Source organism: Camelina sativa, chromosome 2 (genome assembly GCF_030686135.1).
Source record: "Camelina sativa cultivar CO46 ecotype springtype chromosome 2, ASM3068613v1".
Taxonomy (NCBI): domain Eukaryota; kingdom Viridiplantae; phylum Streptophyta; class Magnoliopsida; order Brassicales; family Brassicaceae; genus Camelina; species Camelina sativa.
In genome coordinates this window covers 11,459,511-11,480,476 of record NC_141881.1, presented here as the reverse complement: position 1 = coordinate 11,480,476, position 20,966 = coordinate 11,459,511, and the positions used below count along the sequence as shown (strand labels likewise).

Genomic DNA, 20,966 nt, shown 5'->3' with positions numbered 1-20,966 from the left:
ACTTGCTTCTCATGTGTCTTATCATTTCCTCACTGGAATACTGACTATTCAAAGACACTTTTGAGTGAATCTGATAAGTTTTAGTACATCCGAAGTTTTCAATCAAAGATCAGAAACTTGGACTCCAGAAGCTAAATAATCTTTGGTGAGAATTGCGAGTAATGTGAATGGCTCCATATCACAATCACTGCACAGAAAAATGCTCGCCGGTCCATCACAATCCTGATTGTACATTAATTCACTTTTTAATTGTCCTTTCCCTGAAGTGGTTTGCAGGTTTGGTCATCAAGACTCATCCTTTTTCACACGTCAAGACATTGTCACACCCAACATTGTTTTCGCCACTAAATATTACTTCACAGTTCACATGAGTTTCGAAATCTTGTATATTCGCTTGTTGCATCTTTAATTATATTCGCTTGTTGCATCTTTTTCGTTTTTATTGTAATCTTATAATTTTTAAAAGATGCATGCCCTGGTTGGGTTAGGTTAGGGAAAGGGGAAGTGAATGAAATATATGAGAAAAAAACACACACACAATTATATATTTTCACAACGAAAAATGAAGTGTAATTATGATCGAAAACTGTAAAGTACTAAAAAAGTATATTTATTTGTTCAGCATTAGGTTTTATAATTTAGGGTTAGAGATGACCACGGAATTAACAATTACACAAACTAATTAAATTAACAATCGCTTTTAATAATTAAATTAGCAACCGGGACTAATAATTAAAGAGTAATTAGGTGCCATGAAAATTTTAGGTCTCATAACTTTCATCCCCTTCTCTTGCAACCCTAGTTTCTTTGGAAGCAAGTTACCAAACAAACAGTCAGTTTTTGAAGATTGATGATGAAGAAAACAAACATAGTGGATCTTCCCGAGGACTTGGTAGTTGAGATAATCTCTAGGGTTCCAGCGGTATCTTTGGTAGGACTGCGTTCTACATGTAAAAGATCAAACGCTCTGATCAACGATGCGAGCCTTGCTAAGAAACACTATACTACTGCACCAAGGCACTCTCTGATCATCATGTTGATTGCTTCTAGGGTTTATTTGGCGAGCGTCGATCTTCATAATAATCACAATGATACGATTCATCAATCTTATTATCGAAAGAAGCCACGTCAGCAGGAGTTATCGAAAGAGAAGAGTGACGTGGCAAGTGTGGATGAGTTGACTAAAGAAGGAAGCAAAGACTTGGGTTGACTCAGAGACTTTTCTGTTACGATCGTCTTCAACCTTTTTAATAGAGTCGTTAGAGTTCATTTGTTTGGCATGTTGAATCTGTATGAGAATTCCTTTAGCGATGTGCTTAGGATCCCAAGTGATGTGCTTGGATAGTGATCTATGTTGATCGCTGTTTACAGATCTCAGTTACTCTTTCAAATCTTAGTTCCGATATCGAGTTCACTCTCTCTGTAACTCTTTATCTTTCATTCAATTCAGTAAAGGAGTATTCAGTATTCGTTTGGTGTTCGGATAGATCTAGAATCTATCATTGGTGCGGCGTAACTGGATTGTTAGTTTGCGATGGCGGAAACGAGTGGATCGGAGCCGATAGAGTCGGCGAGCTTCCAGGATAATCCAACGGAGAACCTTATGCAATTCCTACGCGGTGGATACCACCGTTTGGTGCAATCGAAGGTGGAGCATGATGATAAGATCCAATCGTTAGACGAGACGATGCAATCCGTACTCAATACCTTAGCGCGAGTTGAAATCCAGCTGGGGAAAAGACCGGAACAATCAGAATCGTTGAGTCCACCACCACAGGTACGGTATAATTCTGATCCTTATCCGTGTGTCAATGTTGATCGGAATCTACCACTGGAGAATAGATCTAGCTTATTGCGGAAGATTGATATGCCTGTTTTTGATGGATCCGAAGTCTATGAGTGGTTATCCAAGGTAGAGAGGTTCTTTCGCGTCGGTCGTTACTCTGACTTTGATAAAATTGATATGGTTGCGTTAAGTCTTGAGGGAGATGTATTAAAGTGGTTTAACTGGGAGATGAATCGCAGAGAGTTTTGTTCATGGAATGAGTTCAAACAGAGACTCTTTTTACGGTTTGCTGAATCCATTGAGGCGGATCCTGGTAATCGTTTGTTTGCGATCAAACAAACTGGGACAGTAGCAGCTTATGTAACAGAATTTGAAGACTTATCTGCTCAGGTTCCTGGTTTAGATGACTCTCATTTGGAAAAGATATTCTACAATGGTTTGAAACAGGAGATGAAAGAAGTAATCAAGATGAAGGAGCCCAAAGGGATTGATTATCAGAAAGCTGCAGTTTTAAGAATGGAATCAAGTTCCTTTTGCCAGTTAATTAGTGAGAAGAATAACAAGACTAGCATCACTTCCAGACCTTTTGTAACCCGAACTCCACAACAATATACAACTCATAAACCTCTGATAGTTCAAGCTGCAGCTGGTCAAGGAGCTCAAACCACAGTTAATACACGACCAGTTCTTCCCCCTAGACAACGTCACACAGCAGAAGAATTAGACGCTATGAGAAGCAAGGGGATTTGCTTTAAGTGTAAAGGTAATTACACTCGTGGTCATGTATGTCCACTTAAGGCTTTACAAATTTTAACGGTGGTCGAAGGTTTGGAACTGGAAGTAATGGATGAGGAGTGGCATCCTGAAGATATAGGGGAGATTATTCAAGCTCCAGAAGTGAGATGTTTATCTCTTAACTCTTATCTCGGATTGCATTCTCCAAGGACAACAAAATTGTGGGGACAGATAGGGAAGAGTAAGGTAGTAGTATTGATTGATTCTGGGGCTTCACATAATTTCATTACCCCTACAATGGCAGCCCGTACTAAACTCAAGGTTTACACAGTTTCGGGTTTGGATATATTGTTAGGGAATGGTGTATCTGTCCAAGGTTCTGGGATTTGTAAACAAGTACAGTTCCAACTGGGTGGTGTAGCATTTGACAGTGATTTCATTGCTTTAGACTTGGGTGGTGTGGATGTTATTCTCGGAGTTCAATGGTTGGAAACACTGGGAAGAACAGAAGTTGATTGGAAGTTGCAGGAGTGGCAGTTTACTTATAAGGGACAATTGGTAACATTACATGGTGATCCTTCTTTACATGGACAACCGTTATCGTTGAAGACTTTGGACTCTCCTCCTCGCAAAGCGCTAACTGATAAACATTTGATGGAGTTATCAAAAGGGAAGAAGTTATCCACGGAAGTTGTTGTATCACCCCTTATCAATTCTTTGCTAGAGAAGTTCGAGAAAGTGTTTGCTATACCTACTTGTTTACCACCAATACGAGGTAAGGAACACTCAATCACACTTAAACCTGGGGTACAGTCTATCTCTGTAAGACCTTACCGTTACCCACACTCTACAAAGGAAGTAATGGAGAAGATGGTGGATGAAATGTTGACTTCAGGAATCATTCGTGTTAGTAACAGCCCCTTTTCAAGTCCGGTATTGCTGGTGCGCAAAAAGGATTCCTCCTGGAGGTTCTGTGTGGATTACAGAACCTTGAATAGGGCTACTGTTCCTGACAAGTTTCCGATTCCAGTAATAGATCAGCTGTTGGATAAGTTGCATGGTTCAGTGATTTTCTCAAAAATCGATCTAAGATCAGGCTATCACCAAATACGTATGCGAGAAGAAGACATTCAGAAGACATCTTTTCGAACACTTGAGGGACATTATGAATTTTTAGTGATGCCTTTTGGTCTCACAAATGCCCCAGCTACCTTTCAGGCATTGATGAACTCAGTGTTTAAACCTTATCTCAGGCGTTTTGTTGTGGTCTTCTTTGATGACATACTGATTTATAGTCTGTCATTATCTGATCATGTGAAGCATTTGTCTTTGGTCCTACAGCTGTTGCTGGATAATCAATTGTTTGCTAACCAAAAGAAGTGTTTATTTGGAGTAGACAAGGTTGAATATCTCGGACACATTATATCTTCGCAGGGGGTGGCTACAGATGCGGTCAAGACAGAAGCTATGCTTGGCTGGCCAACACCACAGAACACTAAGCAGCTTCGCGGATTCCTGGGACTTACTGGCTATTACAGGAAGTTCGTACAAGGGTATGGTATGATTGCTAAACCGTTAACTGACTTACTCAAGAAAGACAAATTTGCTTGGTCTGACACTGCGCAGGGTGCATTTGATAAACTTAAGACTTCAATGTCTTCAGTACCAGTGTTGGGATTACCAGATTTTGACAAAACCTTTGTGCTAGAGACAGATGCGTCAGGGACTGGGGTTGGTGCAGTGTTGGTTCAAGACAAAAGGCCTCTGGCTTACTTTAGTCATGCTCTTACCCCTAGAGAACAGATCAAACCTGCATATGAGCGAGAATTAATGGCTATTGTTTTAGCAGTTTTGAAGTGGAAACACTATCTGTTGGGCAGGAGATTTGAAGTACATACTGATCAAAGAAGTTTGAAGTTTTTATTGGATCAGAAGGAAGTGAATATGGAGTATCAGAGGTGGTTGACTAAGTTGTTGGGTTATGATATGGATATTGTGTATAAACCTGGGGTGGAAAACAAAGCAGCTGATGGACTTTCACGCATTGCTCATCCGATATCCACGTCCTTGTTATCATTGGTGGTTCCGTCAGCAATCCAACTTCATGATTTATACAAGGAGATTGATAATGATGAGAGTATAAAACGCATGATAATACAGTTAACATCATCTCCGGATAGTCTGGGCAATTACCATTTGGTGGAAGGTAGATTATGGTATAAAAAACGACTGGTCTTACCCAAGCAGTCACGATTTTTACCATTGCTTTTACGTGAGTTTCATGACAGTCAAGTGGGAGGTCATGCAGGCATATTAAAGACGTTGAAGCGCGTTCAAGCTCAGTTCCATTGGCAAGGTATGTATACAGATGTGCAGAAGTATGTAACAGAATGTGCTGTGTGCCAGACTCACAAGTATTCAACGTTAGCTCCAGCGGGTCTGTTACAACCTTTACCTATACCAAAAGCTGTTTGGGAGGATGTATCACTGGATTTCATTGAAGGCTTACCGACATCTTGTGGTATCAACGTAATTTTGGTGGTTGTGGATCGTTTGAGCAAAGCTGCGCATTTCATTGGTCTCAAACATCCATTTAAGGCAATGGACGTGGCCTTGAAGTTCACTTCTGAGGTGGTCAAGTTACATGGTTTTCCAAAATCTATGGTTTCTGATCGTGACAGAGTGTTCTTGGGGTTGGTTTGGAAGGATTTGTTTCGATTGGCTGGGACTAAGCTGAAGTATAGCACCGCGTATCATCCTCAAACAGACGGTCAGACGGAGGTCCTGAACCGTTGCTTGGAGACTTATTTACGGTGTTTCGCATCTGGTCAGCCTCGAACTTGGGGCAAGTATTTGGCGTGGGCAGAGTATTCTTATAATACTGCCTACCACTCGGCTATTAAAACTACTCCTTTCAATGTGGTTTACGGAAGGGATCCTCCACAAGTGGTGCCTTTTGAGTTGGGATCAACTGCTGATTGGGAGCTAGAAGTGCAGTTACGCGAGAGAGATGTGGTATTGACTAAGATTCGCGCAAATCTTCGACGAGCTCAAGATATTATGAAACGTCAAGCTGATAAACACCGAAGAGATGTGGTGTTTGCTGTGGGGGACTGGGTTTATTTGAAATTACAACCGTACAGACAACTTACAGTGGTTCGTAGACCCTGTCACAAACTATCCGCGAAGTTCTTTGGTCCTTTCCAGGTGCTTGAGCGTATTGGTCTAGTGGCGTATCGACTTCAACTTCCAACAGGGGCTAAGATTCATGATGTGTTTCATGTCTCTCAGTTAAAGGCAGTGGTCGGGAATCACATTGAAGTGCAGTCTACGGATCCACCGGAGTTTTTGGAGGATGAGTTCTTATACCCCGAATCTGTTCTGGCAGTGCGTTACAATGCAACGGGGCAGCGAGAGTTTCTGATCCATTGGCTTGATCGCACAGCAGAGGAAGATTCTTGGATGCTCTCTCGTGAGTTTGTGCAGTTGTTTCCTTCTTTTCAGCTTGAGGACAAGCTGTGTCTCCGGGAGGGAAGTATTGATACGATTCATCAATCTTATTATCGAAAGAAGCCACGTCAGCAGGAGTTATCGAAAGAGAAGAGTGACGTGGCAAGTGTGGATGAGTTGACTAAAGAAGGAAGCAAAGACTTGGGTTGACTCAGAGACTTTTCTGTTACGATCGTCTTCAACCTTTTTAATAGAGTCGTTAGAGTTCATTTGTTTGGCATGTTGAATCTGTATGAGAATTCCTTTAGCGATGTGCTTAGGATCCCAAGTGATGTGCTTGGATAGTGATCTATGTTGATCGCTGTTTACAGATCTCAGTTACTCTTTCAAATCTTAGTTCCGATATCGAGTTCACTCTCTCTGTAACTCTTTATCTTTCATTCAATTCAGTAAAGGAGTATTCAGTATTCGTTTGGTGTTCGGATAGATCTAGAATCTATCACACAACAACAAGGTAAAGATAACAACTCAATTTAGCCTAAACGATCCTCTTTCTGATTCGTTAGAAGAAGTTAATATAAGCAACATCTTTCATTGTGACGGCTTATTGCTATGTACCACCGTAGACAATAGACTGGTTGTTTGGAATCCGTGTTTACGCGAAGTTAAGTGGATCAAACCAAGAAAGTCCTTCAAGAGACTCACTATCTTTGCCTTCGGCAAATCCTCATGCAACAAGTACAAAATCTTGAGGATGGATCAGTTTAATCATACTTGGCCAGTATTACTTGACTACGAAATATATGACTTTACCTCTAATTCGTGGAGAGTTGTTGGTAAGATCACTGGGGAATGGTTCATACCACCGAGTGCGGACCACGGCATGTCTGTGGATGGGAACACTTACTGGCTTGCTTGTACTAAAGACTTTACAAGTGGGGTTTTTTTACTTGGTTTTGATTTTTTAACAGAGAGATTTGCAAGGGTGTCTCTTCCGGGTGATAATCTTCCTTATCATAAACTTGCTTTATCAGTGACTAGAGAAGATCAAAAACTTTGTATGTTAGCTACTCGGGCCATGCAGCCATCCATTAGAGATGTATGGATTGCAACTAAGATTGAGAGTACTGGAGCCGCGTCATGGAGCAAGTTCTTATCAATTGATGTAGCTAATATCAACAAGCATTTTTTCTTTGTTACTGGGATGAATTTCTTGGTCGACCAGGAGAACAAAGTTTTGGTGTGTCGCGGTGAAAATGGGATCTCTAACGTTTTCTTACACGTAGTGGGAGAGGACAAATGTATACAAGTAGATCATCATGATGCAGAATCTAGATGCTCACTTGTCGTCAGTTATGTTCCAACTTTGGTTCAAATCCAACAAGGTTCATAGTTCTTGCCAAGAACTTCTTGGAGTGAGGCAAAAGGGAAGTACAATAGCTAGTAGCTAGTAATCTATGATTTTCCTAAGTAATATTCATAGCTATGCAATTCCCAAAACAAGTGATAAGCCTTGCTTTGGTTGTTTTATTGGTTAAAACTTAAAAAGTCATGTTTTATATATTTCCTGAGATAAGTCTGTTAAGTTTAACCAAAAAGATTTGAGTTCTTTACCAACTTTTTCTTGGAAAAATATATACATATGTATGTTGGTAGACTTAATAACTTTTTAATATTAGACATCAATGGCTCATTGGGTGTGATCTCGAAGGACTTATGATAAAAATAGGAAAAATTGTCTATCTCAGCTGAGTTTCCAGCTTCAGTTTCCTCACTGAATACTCACTATTCTTAGAAACTTTTGTGTGAATCTGATAAGTTTCAGAGCTATAGCAAGTCCTGCATCCGGAGTCTTCAGTACCTACTTAAAGACTGATCAGAAACTTGGACTCCGAGAAAGTAAGTGATGTGAGCACGGGACTAGAACCTGACCGAGACGCACCGGACGCGGCCGAGACGCTTGTACCACTTACAGGACAACGGCAGGCCAACGTACCAGAAATCTCTCCGGGAGCCACGACAAGGTCTAAGAGCTCTTCCAAGTCCACCAGGCAGAAGATCAACCTATTTATCCAAGTGTTCGTCCAAGACCGCGACCAGACCGAAAATGTTCGAGAAGAGACCGTTCGCACGGCCTTCATCCTTACCCAAGGATGAAGGCAACCAAGTCGCTAGAAGCAAGGAATCATACTCTTTTTCCTCACTCCAAGTTTGAGAAGAGACCGTTTGCACGGCCTTCATCCTTACCCAAGGATGAAGGCAACCAAGTTGCTAGAAGCAAGGAATCATACTCTTTTTCCTCACTCCGAGTTTGTCCCACGAGGTTTACCGGAAGAGGTTTTAACGAGGCGAGGAGCTTTAGCGCAAACGTTCGAAGCCAAAGACGTTTCCCGCGCCAAGGCCGAAGACGTGTCTTTTATTTTACTTATGCTTTGCGTTTTGAACAAACTCTAGAACTTTCTCCTTGTAACGTTAAGTAGAGTGACGTGTGTGGTTGTATTTGAATCACTTAGAAGAGCGACGTGTTCTATTTCAAAGAGAACACGTCAAGGGCAACATGTGCGGACCATTGCGAGTCCGCGTGTCCCTAGTCTCTTCTAAACCTAGCTCTATTTAAACCCTCTCTTATTTTCTTGTAGCCTTCAGACTTGAATGAAAATAAAATAAAAACTTTTCCAAAGAGAGAATCTTTGACTCTTGTCTCACTCATCTCCTTAGAACCAATCCGGGATTGTTCTACCGAGAAACCCTAGCCGACCTCGAACCGGGTTCACCGTCGACTAGTTGACCGTATCGCTAGACGAGCCAGCCCTCGCGTGTCGTCGTTCCATCATCGTCTCCACCTCCTCTAGTCGAATCCATCCTTGGTTTGCTAGCCGTTCCACAACTTCACCGTCCGTACTGTGCCGCCTCCGTAGCCGCTCGACCACGACGTGAACAGAAGGCGAACTTTCGAACCGCTCGTTTGTTTGATGCAAAACTCGGTTTCCTTCGTTTGTTTTCTCCCTGGAGTCGAACCACCGCGCCTTGTCCGAGAGAAGTTGCTCCTAGTTCACTCGGCCCGAGAGCACTCGATTCTGTCCGTACCGTGCGACGTCCGACACTCGCATCAGTAAGAATCTTTGGTTAGAATTACAAGTGTGAATGGCTCCATCGTAGTCATTGCGCAGTAATGCTCTGTCCTATAAGCAGAAGAAATACCCTTTTCTCTCCTGCATACATATGTGTTTTGTTGAGACATCGGCTAAAGAACTCAGCAAGTGTCAAAAGAGAAATCAGAATGGAACCTGGCGGAGATATCACATTCACATAGACGCTGTGGTGGCTGAGGCTGCATCTTTTTGTAAGGCGACTCTTTGGAAAATTTTATTAGCTTCATGAACCATAATGTCACATGGATTGCAAAGAATAACTTCATCTGAACAGAAAAGTACTTCTGCTTCAGCCTTCTTGCGCACTTCATTTTGTGTCTTCATCCTTCAAAATTGGCAATACGAAAACAGAGCAAATGTGTTTAATAAGAAGTAGGAAAATAAGAACGAACAAGCTTGAATTGGTTCACAAAGCACATCATGATGTGGTTAGGTTCATTTCTCTTCCATCCTCATTTACCACTTGCCATCTCTATTCATAAACACTTTTCGGCGACGACTCTTGCGGTTTCCATCAGTCTAGCTTCCAGTGAAAGGGTATAGAGAAGCACAACACACTGATTCACACTTGGAACGCGCCAAGCCAACGCTTTTCTATTCAATCTTATTAACAAAATTTATCTTTTACAAGGATACAATTTTGTCACGGCCCTTACTCAACCTATTCTACCCAATAGGATTGAACCCGACTAAGAATGAATCTGACCCCTCTTCTCTTTTCTATCTAAACACACACCTGTGTAGATCTAAGAGAATAAACTCACCCTCTCTCTTTTCTATCTAAACTCTCACCAGAGTAGATCTAAGAGAAAGAAAAAACAATTCTCTGCGCACTTAATCACCACCCTGATTAACGTCACAGAGAACTGGGAACACCCTTTCTAAGCCTTATTTTTGTGGCTTCGAAGTTTACAACTGTATCAATATTCTAGAGTGCTCAAATTGGCTCGTGGCCTTCTCCTAGAATATATATACACGACTTGAGAAACCCTAGAAGGCAAATCTCCAAATATCACGGGATAAGGAAACTGTTTGTTTCTCAGCCTTATCCTTTCCTTAACTCTTGCAGAGAATATTCTTCATATCTCCAAGCAAACGGAAACTGCTTGCTGCTCAAGCTTATCCTTTCCTTATTTATCACAGAGAATATTTTCCATATCTCCAAGTACAATCTTGTCTCTATCTTCAATGCCAAGTCATCAACTTTCCTCGACACATTATCACATCCACTCACGTCTTGCCACGTCAGCTCACACATCCATGTCAGCAACTCAAGCGTCTGTGATCTGATGCAGCTTCCTGATTGGCACAACGCTCTGTTCGGCACAACGACTTGTTCCTCACAGCGAGTTGTACCAGCATCTGCATTTACAATCTCCCCCTTTTTGACTGAGTTTGATACTCAAGCATCTCTCTGGTTCAACCTGAAAAGACACTCCAACAAACACAAGCCAAAAACAGAACAAGCAACAACTAGACAAAACAACAATCATTATCTAGCAAAATCAATCAACAGATTGTTCAAACAGAACTATGATTAAGAACCTAACAATCAGAAACCCCAGCGGGCTGCAGCGGAAACCATGTTCTTAATAGCTCTCTAATCAGACTTAATCAATTGGCATATTCTCAATCATTAACAACCTTATTATAATCAATAACCACCACATACCTAAGATCAACCACTTAGTCAATTAAATCTCCCCCATAAACAATGATTCTCCCCCTAAACCAAGTAGCTACAAGAATTCTCCCCCATAAGTAGAGAACTCCTTATCATTAGGCGTTGAACAAAAACCAGAACCAGAATCATTCTCCCCCAGTTTGAGTGATCAACTAAGTCAAAAACAGACATATGTATCACAACAATATACTGAGTTATGGGAATCACTTACCTGCTAACAGTGCTTCACATCCTTAAGCACTTTGATGATCAGTCAAGTCGCCTATTGAAACAGCTTCTTGTTTGTAGGCATGTTGACAATCCTTGCAACCACAACTGGATGTTGGGCAATAAGACACTGGTAGCCGAGAATTCGAACAGCAGACAACACTTTTGTCGAATCACAGTGTGGATGTGACCATACACAAGCTTTGCAGGAAAAAACAGCACCTTGTGTATCAAGATCTATGCTTTCAAACTTCTGCTTCACTAATCAGATGAGCTAAGCACATATCACTTCTCCAATTCGTCATCTGTAGGGAATTCAAACATATGATCATCTGTTAACTCAACTATCATCAGTCTCACATGTCTAATACCTGCCTAGCCATTTACTCCACCATAATCAAACAAAGTGTTGATCGGTCTTGTGAGACTCCAAATGCACAGTTCCTTACAAGAACAATCACTATCTTGATCAAACCCTTGACAGTTGACAGATTAGCCCACAAATCACATAAGTAAGGCTTAATCTCAGACACCATTTTTCAGAAGCCCAGCAGCTTCAAACATCTTCATACATCATCAGTGGAACCAACCACAAACGTTCGTTCTTCAATGGATGTATCACGATCCTAACAACAGAGTATCACACCTCTGTCTTCATTGCAGGTAACATGTCTCATCACAATCATATGCACCTGTAGGTCAACAAGGCTGAGATGATCTCCTGTCACTCTTTTGTTGACTTCACGACACTGAAGTATCAACCCACTTCTGCAGATTCTCTCTTAACTCAAGAAGATGTCTTCTAGGTGATACAGACGATACTGCACATGTCAAACAGCTGGTGGGACATAGACAATTGCTTCTTAGCACAATCCATCTTCTGGTAACAGTCCCTTGCAACAAATACTTTGATCAAAGATGGAACTCAATTGAACAACCCGACAGTCATGAAAGTCAAACAACCACTTGCAAGGACAGCCTTCTGTCTATGAACACTCATCTGTCTCCGGTACATGTAGCTCCATTCCTTCGTATTATGGAACTGACACTATACTCATTTATCGATACAAACTGAGTATCAGTATTTTGAATCGTCCTCAGACGCACGATGACTCAACAATAATCCTCTGAAGCACTTCCACCACTTGAACCAGGTTGTGAGTTTCAGTAACAGCTACTTCCAACCCTTCAGTACTCATGGGACACTTATTTTCACCCAAATAATTAGATGAACACGCAGCTCTTTGATCAATCCATCACTCGAGATGTCAGACCCTTGATCCATTGCTGCTTTCTGGAGTTTACCTCTTAGAGTGCCATGATCATTCCTATAGGCTGAAACAAAGAAACTTAAACCTGAAACACTTAACACACACATCAGTGCACACTTGTTGAAAAACATACAAACATTTCTTATCAACAATATTTACAATCAGCCTCGTGTTTCAACAATCAATCATATGAATTTAACTACAAAACATTGATTTTACAGCACATTTTTTCTTTTCAAGCCTTTTATACACAACCTCAGACATCCAAAATATAGTTAATCACAGGAAGTGAGGGAACCAGAAAAGCAATAGACCATCAAGAGCACTTGTATATTAGTTTTACTTCTTAAAGTAAGCGGCTTTCATACCTTGAGATCTGTTATGTGATGTGTGCCAACCATTTGCTTAGGACTTCACCAGAAACTACCACAACCTTTTGTGAATCTTCAAAGAACAGCTCTATGATCAGTGGCTAGTCTTTCGCTCTGGCATGCCTTTCGCTCTGGCATGCCTTTGATTCTCATGGTTTATCATCAACGTGAAGTAGGCAGCTGGAATTTCCTTTGGAGCGTGCATTGACAGGAGTGTATCAAGTCATCATTTTTTTTTTTTTTTTTCGACTTTTCATGATACACTACCTTAGAGCTTAGATCCAACATGCATGAATGATCTTCATAGTTTGATGATATGAACGATCTTCTGCTGAATCTTCCTGATTTCTATCAGCGATATCACTTGACTTCTCAACCACGGATATTTGTGCATTCCCTTGTTATTATTCTTCAGGACTCTGTTGCAGACGTACTAGCCACATAATTCTATTTTTTTTTTAAATTACAAACAACTGGTACTTCTTTCTGAATGGAATGCATAATAATGCCTCTCCTCAGCTCTTTGACCTCCTTCTTCACGACAACGTTTTACGAGATTCCCCATATGAATTGGCATGACAGGCAGCTGTTTTCCACTGACTCTTCGTTTAGATCGAGTGTTGCTCTTTTATACATTCAAGGAATTCCATGGCCTGTTCTGATGCATGTCCATGTATCTGATTAACACAACTCACATAACATATTAGATCCCACAAACACCAATGACTTTTCCCATAATCATGTGTTGATCCAAGTCCAATGGTTTTGTAAACAAATCAGCAATTTGCAAATCAGTACTCTGATGTTCTATTACTATCAGTTTCTCCACAACTAATCTATGAATAAACTAATATTCAGGATCTTGTAATTTTAATTTTAGTACATGATCTACAACAATATTAACAAACAAACGATTATCACACAAAATTGATGCAAGGTCTAAGAATGTACCGTACGCTGTTCTCAATTGTTTGATTCTCATCGGGTGATTGAAACAGGTTCCCAAGGCATTAACCTCATATTCAACAATTGAACGAGGTACCTTAGCAAGCTTCTGAGCGTAGCAGACGGTCAGCTATGTTCCCAGAAGGCAACAACCACCAGATCGTTCACGGTGATTCAGAGAGCAAGATCTCTTCAAGTTTCTGCTGGCTCCTTTTGTCAACATCAACCCTATGTTGCATGTGTGAGACTTTATGATTGTCACTGAACCACTCACAGCTTGCAAGAACATAACAGATGTCTGTTTTGCTGGTACAACACATCTTCAGACAAATTGATCAGTCCACCGTACCAATTACCATTCACATAGTCTCCTGATTCATCTTCTAAGATAGACCATGTCTAACTCTCATGGGTGTGGCTTCATCTTCACTTCTCTGTAACTCACATGCACTGATCAAACTTTTGGCATATTCGCACTAGTATATGAATACTTCATCATCTGTCTGACGAATGTTTAATTGCAGATTAAGATCCTCAGAACCTTACAGTTGCTCCAAGTAAACAGTCTTCTGAAAGAAGCCATTCCTAGCAATCCTCATGTTGAAGTGAAGGTGTTGTGTCTAGCGAACTCTCCTTAGAGCTTTGTACGACCAAACGTGCCTTGTTCTCCACAACTTGTCCAACTTGTCCAACTTCTGTTTTCCACAATCATGACTCACAGACAACCAGCAGCCAAGCGCTGACCTGCAACAACATCTACATACCTAGTAGCCACCTCTGTAGCTTCGCCCATCTAATATATCAAGGTGTTTTAACTTAACTCCATTTGCAAGGCTCTTACATGCAACACCACTAACTGCATCCGAACAACTCTGTGTAATAGCATCAGAACCAACAATTATGCCCTTATGAATCCCTCCAGCAGCTTCTTGATGGAAGTGATTCTCATAGTTTCCTGAGTGCTACAGCTTACACTTGACAACAGCTAGTTAATACACTCCTTCTCAGATCATGTCTCTAGACATCATAGAAGACTGCTGATTGAACTCTTTTGCTTGTGGATTGGACAACTTTGATATATTAGCTATTATCAGAGCGCTGACCTTGGATTCAAATATTTTTGCGCTCATCAACTGCCTGACATCTTTCCTTGGTAAAGGCAACATCTAAACCCTCGTCACACAACTGACTGATGCTAACCAGATTGGCTTTTAGACAATCGACAAGGTAGACACCATAGTGGGCTGATCTTTACCCCGAGATGCACTTTTGCCTTTGATTTTACCTTCAGCTTCATCTCCAAAAGTGACCATGTTAGCTAAGCCTTCTTCAAATTTGTGTAGCCTTCCTTGATTCACAGTCATGTACCTTGAACAACCACAGTGCTTCAATACAACAGTCTGTTGATCATCAACAGAGTGTGTAACATAACAATTCATGTTACGCTTCTTGATGTTTACTCGCATGTATCTTCGAACATCTTTGTGACACTCCTTCAGATGCGTGAGTGGTATAGTACAATCCAGTCACTTGAAACATGCAGCTTTGTGGAGGCTCTGACTCGCATAATAACAGCAACATGTTCTTTTGCTCAGATCTCCGACACTCCACTTTCTTGTCTCAACTTCTGATCTTGTTGTTTCTTTCATCGATTTGAGGTGTAGCCCATTGTTAATTGTGGTACTTGAAGATCCACTATAACAATACAGATCATTCTTCTTAATGACGACTTGATTGCCTATTCTTCCAACATTGTGAAACTTCTTCTAGCTTAATAGTTGACTTACACGATTCTTAAATCTGTAGCAATCAACCTTATTATGACCAATCACACCACAATACCAACAACGACGCAGTTTCCCTCTCAGGTTGTTCCCAACAAACATCTGTTTAGTCTTCTGCAGGTTAAACTCAGACGCTCGTTTGACAGCACCACCTCTGTTTTGCAGCACTATTGACCCATTAACTGCACTTGTGTCACCACTTGAGTTTCTTCCATGGTTCTTCATCCCACAGTTTGCAATCATAGTACCCTTGTGAGTGATCAGCCGCTTGTCCAGATCTTTTGCTCCTTTACTCAGTCTCTTGTTAATCTTTAGCTGATTTTCAAGACATTGTCTCAACAGAGACGTAATAACTTTCTCTTCAGACAACAATTTCTCAAGAGTGAAGACTCTAGAGAGCAGCTCTTTCTTCTCAGACACCAGATCATAATTCTCTTTTTTCTGCAGAATCAGATCCTTAAACAGAGCGATGGCTTGTTTCTCAACAGATAAGCCAGCCACATCATCCTTAGGCTTCAAAACAGACTTCTGATTCTCATCATCTTCTTTGGCTGAATCAATATCACTCTATGTCAAACAAGATTTTGTATGAACACAGCCTTGACGGTTGTAACACTTCAACACACTTCTTCTTTCAAGTCTAGAACATTCTGATTGGAAGTGTCCATAATCTTGATATTCAGAACTCTGAGATCTTTCTCTGCATCAGATCTAGATGATGAATATTGATGCTGACGTTGTACACCCTTCAGACTTCTGAACTGCTTCTTAATCAGTACTCCCTTATTACATTGAACAGACGTCTGAGTTTCTACAGTCTTCAGAGTGAATGATTCTTCAGCCTTCTGATCGTTCTTTCTCATCTGCAGTTTATCTGTCTGAACTAATTTTACACACTGATCAACCTTCTGTTCATCAGAACTTAAAGCACCTTTACCATCAGATTTGTGAGAAAGATATCCATGTGATAAGCTTCTGAGAAATTCCTTGACAAACATTTTATCCTTATATACCATCTTCAGCACTACAACTTCCTGACAAAGGGAGCTTAGTTGACTGTTGAAACAACAGGATGGTGATACATCAGATTTTTCCTTCTTCACCCTTCTGGCTTCCTCAAAGAAGGCTTCCAAAATATCCCAAGCTTCTTTCGCCGACATACACTCTTGCACCATCGCGAACAGATCCATCGGCAAGCAGCTGAAAATTGTAGATAACACTTTAGTGTTCTGTTTTCCCTTTAACTTCTCCTCAGCCGTCCATAGCTTACAGGGTTTTATTAGAGTTTCTCCTCTCATGCTCGTAAGTGTTGGAAGTGACCATCCATCTTTAACAGCGAACCAGGCTTCCATATCACGACTCTGAATCATCTGTCTGATTTGTGCTTTCCAATCATCATAATGCTCAGCGTCAAGCATCAGCGGATTGTTCTCATCAACGAACTGTTGTGGATTCTCCATACCTCGTCTCAAGATCTCACCTGTTGAAAAGATAAGCAATTCTTTTATCAGGCATCTGCTCTGATACCAATTGAAAGGGTATAGAGAAGCACAACACACTGATTCACACTTGGAACGAGCCAAGCCAACGCTTTTCTATTCAATCTTATTAACAAAATTTATCTTTTACAAGGATACAATTTTGTCTCGGCCCTTACTCAACCTATTCTACCCAATAGGATTGAACCGACTAAGAATGAATCTGACCCCTCTTCTCTTTTCTATCTAAACACACACATGTGTAGATCTAAGAGAATAAACTCACCCTCTCTCTTTTCTATCTAAACTCTCACCAGAGTAGATCTAAGAGAAAGAAAAAACAATTCTCTGCGCACTTAATCACCACCCTGATTAACGTCACAGAGAACTGGGAACACCCTTTCTAAGCCTTATTTTTGTGGCTTCGAAGTTTACAACTGTATCAATATTCTAGAGTGCTCAAATTGGCTCGTGGCCTACTCCTTTAATATATATACACGACTTGAGAAACCCTGGAAGGCAAATCTCCAAATATCACGGGATAAGGAAACTGTTTGTTTTTCAGCCTTATCCTTTCCTTAACTCTTGCGGAGAATATTTTTCATATCTCCAAGCAAACGGAAACTGCTTGCTGCTCAAGCTTATCCTTTCCTTATTTATCACAGAGAATATTTTCCATATCTCCAAGTACAATCTCGTCTCTATCTTCAATGCCAAGTCATCAACTTTCCTCGACACATTATCACATCCACTCACGTCTTGCCACGTCAGCTCACACATCCATGTCAGCAACTCAAGCGTCTGTGATCTGATGCAGCTTCCTGATTGGCACAATGCTCTGTTCGGCACAACGACTTGTTCCTCACAGCAAGTTGTTCTAGAATCTGCATTTACATCCAGTGTTGTTTGTATATAAAAAAAAACGATCATCGTACGGGGTTTTTTAATTTTTGTTTTTATAAATTTTGTTTGTATTTTACTAAAAGTAATGACAGACCTATAATATTTAAATTTTGACAAAAATATAAATTAGTCTTATTTAATTTAACCCAAAGGCTTTGGGGGCCATAGTTTTAGAAGTCCATTTTATTTTTAGATGGATCATATGCTGGAAATTATATGAGACTTATTTTTTTTGTATTGGTTGAAGTTCTGATCAAAAGGAAAAAAACAAAAGAAAAAATGAAACGACAAAAAACAATTGGTATCTTCACCAGAGGAAATCGACACTAACAAAGTTAGATGATTCACTCTATAATGGTTCCATCAAATTTGATGTTTACACGCCGTCTCAGATATGATCCTTGTCATCTCCACTAAAATCGTCAATTAATTTGGATGTTCACACGATAATCCCCAAATTCATATCTGTCTTCGATAAGACATGATCTATATACTATATCACGCGGGAAAATTTTCAGATACATATGACTCGTGACAAATTGAAATATGTTACATAATGTGTTTGGATAAAATAATAATATAAGAAATTTTGATATAATAAAAATAAATAATCAGACAGTAATATTAATATATACAAATACTATGATCCATTACTGATTGGATATAATATTCATTTTCATTTCACTATAATTTGATCAATCATGGAGAGTATCAAATTTTGGTAATATGTTTGGATAAAATAAAAGAAAAAATAATCGACTAAATGGTATTACAATGAGTATTGATAGGAAAAAATTGAAGTTAAAAGAATTAAAAATATAATATTATTATTAGTTTGGCTAAAAATAATAGAAAAATAAAAATAATGAGTCAAAACAGCATATGAATATTTATCGATATGTAATTCAATTTGATCATGTAAAAGTAATAAATTTTTTTTTTAAAAGTTGTAAAGGTTGCATTAATAAAAATTACACATTCACAATGAATGTTTTGACGGACTAACCTAAAGTAACCGAATAATAGATCTCTAACTTTAACTTTCGTAGTGCATAACAATAAACCCTTGCAGTGATATATTTCATATATAGCCACATCATTATGATTTTTTAGGCTAATAAATTTCTCTATGCTTTGTAAATGGATCAGTCTTGTGAATTCCATGGAGATTGAGGTTTATTAGAAAAGCCTTATAACTTACCACCACGATCCCCAGAAACTCCCCCTCCCTTGCCATTGCTGCGTTACCAACGTGCTTCGATATAGTGTTTGTGAGTCAATCGGAATTCCTTCATAATTTACTTAAGTAGAAAACATAATTTAAGAAAAATGATTTTGATAATTATTTTATATATATTATAAATTATTTTAAAATTTTAATATTCTATTTAGATAAAAATATATACTTATATATTTTTCATTTTTTTTTAAAAAGCTTGTAGATAAATCCGCAACCCCGCATGGTCCACCAACAAAATATAATTACTACCAATTAAAGTTACAAATTGAATTTAACATCCAAATTTTTTTATATTGTCTGGTTATCCAAAAATATTTATATCGAAAATTGTTTGAATCCTATTTTTTATTTTCCAAAATACTCGTTCTGGTCTCGCTCTTCAATGATATTTGAAATATATAGGTCTATAGATAAAACCCTCAGACTTTAACTATTTTCTGATCAAAGATCTGATATAGAGATAGACATGGGAAGTGTATTAAACAATTTCTGTTTAATATAAATCATCAAAATTAATGTCAATCAATTATAACAATTTGTATTTTAATCATTTTGGTATTATACATTAAAATATATTAACATATGTAAGCACAAAATCTACTTAATAATTGTTCCCGATTTAAAATATATACTTTGATTGTTTTTTTTGTAAGGATATATCTATTTCAATTGTTTAAGAAGATTGTTCAAAAAAGTAATAAAAACTGAATATATAATTAATGGATAAAATCTAAAATCAAATCGTTATAATTTAAAATTTAAAACTTTTGGCAAGATTTTGATTAATTGGTTGTTTAGATTCATTTCTAAGATCTATTTTAAGATTTAATGTGAAAATTACAAAAAACTATCATTTTGAATAAACATTAAAATAATTTAATAAAATATATCTTTGAATTATGATTTTGCTTGGTGAACAGATTGGAAACTCTGCGTCCTTATTTCCAGGATCTGAAACTCTGCGTCATTATTCCCATTAATAGTGTTAAATCGTTATGGGTATGGAATATTGACACGAATGCTATATGTTCTTTTATGTATAGAAACAAAGTTAATGAATCTAAATTTTCTCCTACTTACCGTGACAAAATAATAACTCTGAAAAAAAAAAAAAAACATAAAAAAGTTTAGCATAATTAAACGCGTAATCTCGTAGATATTGCCCACACACAATGTAATTGTAAAGAAAATTTAGCAGGATACATGAAAATTTGACAAAAACATAAACATAAGAATAAGCGTAAATGATAAAAACAATTGTCTTGAAGATACATACTCTGCTTTTCGGAGTTAAAATGTCATTTTGTCGTCTTGACATTCTCTATGCTTAAATTTCTTCATTTGGCATACGTTCACAATCTTACCTACAACATTTTGAAATAGAATATACATGACAGATTATAGGGAATGTGTAAAACAAAAAAAAAAACCTGATGCAAATTAAAATAAATTTAAAAGATATCTATATAAATTAAAATTGAAATTGAAATTATTATATGAAAGATATACCATTTAAAAACAAATTTTATACAACAAAACATTAATCATAATTTTTTAAGACATATATTGAAAAAAAAAATTAATGAATAGTGTGTTTGTGCATTAAAATTTAAAACTATCCTTATACATTATCACAATTGCGGAAAATATGTTAGTTACGAAATCATAGTGATTTAGATTGTGATTATAATTACCATATAAGGTGCATATTAATTATTAATTATTATTTTATTTTCAAACTTTTCCCAAAATTCCATTAAAAAAGATGAAGATCCGTGTTTTGATTTTCTGTATCCAAATTACTATTCATGATCCAAATATGAACAAACTTGGATCATAGTATGTTAGGTTTTTTAGATTTTTTTTTTTCAACCAAACTATAATAATTAAAAGAGAACTCAAAGATTGGTGCCCAAACAGGAGGATAAGAGTTTACAAAGTTAGTTTCTGAAATTAAAGA

General features: G+C 38.5%; 2 pseudogenes; one reads left to right on the top strand and one right to left on the bottom strand.

Annotated features, from left to right (window-relative positions):
* Positions 1-853: 853 nt before the first annotated feature.
* LOC109126531 (putative F-box protein At4g10190 pseudogene) lies at positions 854-7,364 on the top strand (annotated as a pseudogene).
* Positions 7,365-7,527: 163 nt separating this feature from the next.
* LOC104750203 (B-box zinc finger protein 23-like) lies at positions 7,528-9,447 on the bottom strand (annotated as a pseudogene).
* Positions 9,448-20,966: the final 11,519 nt, after the last annotated feature.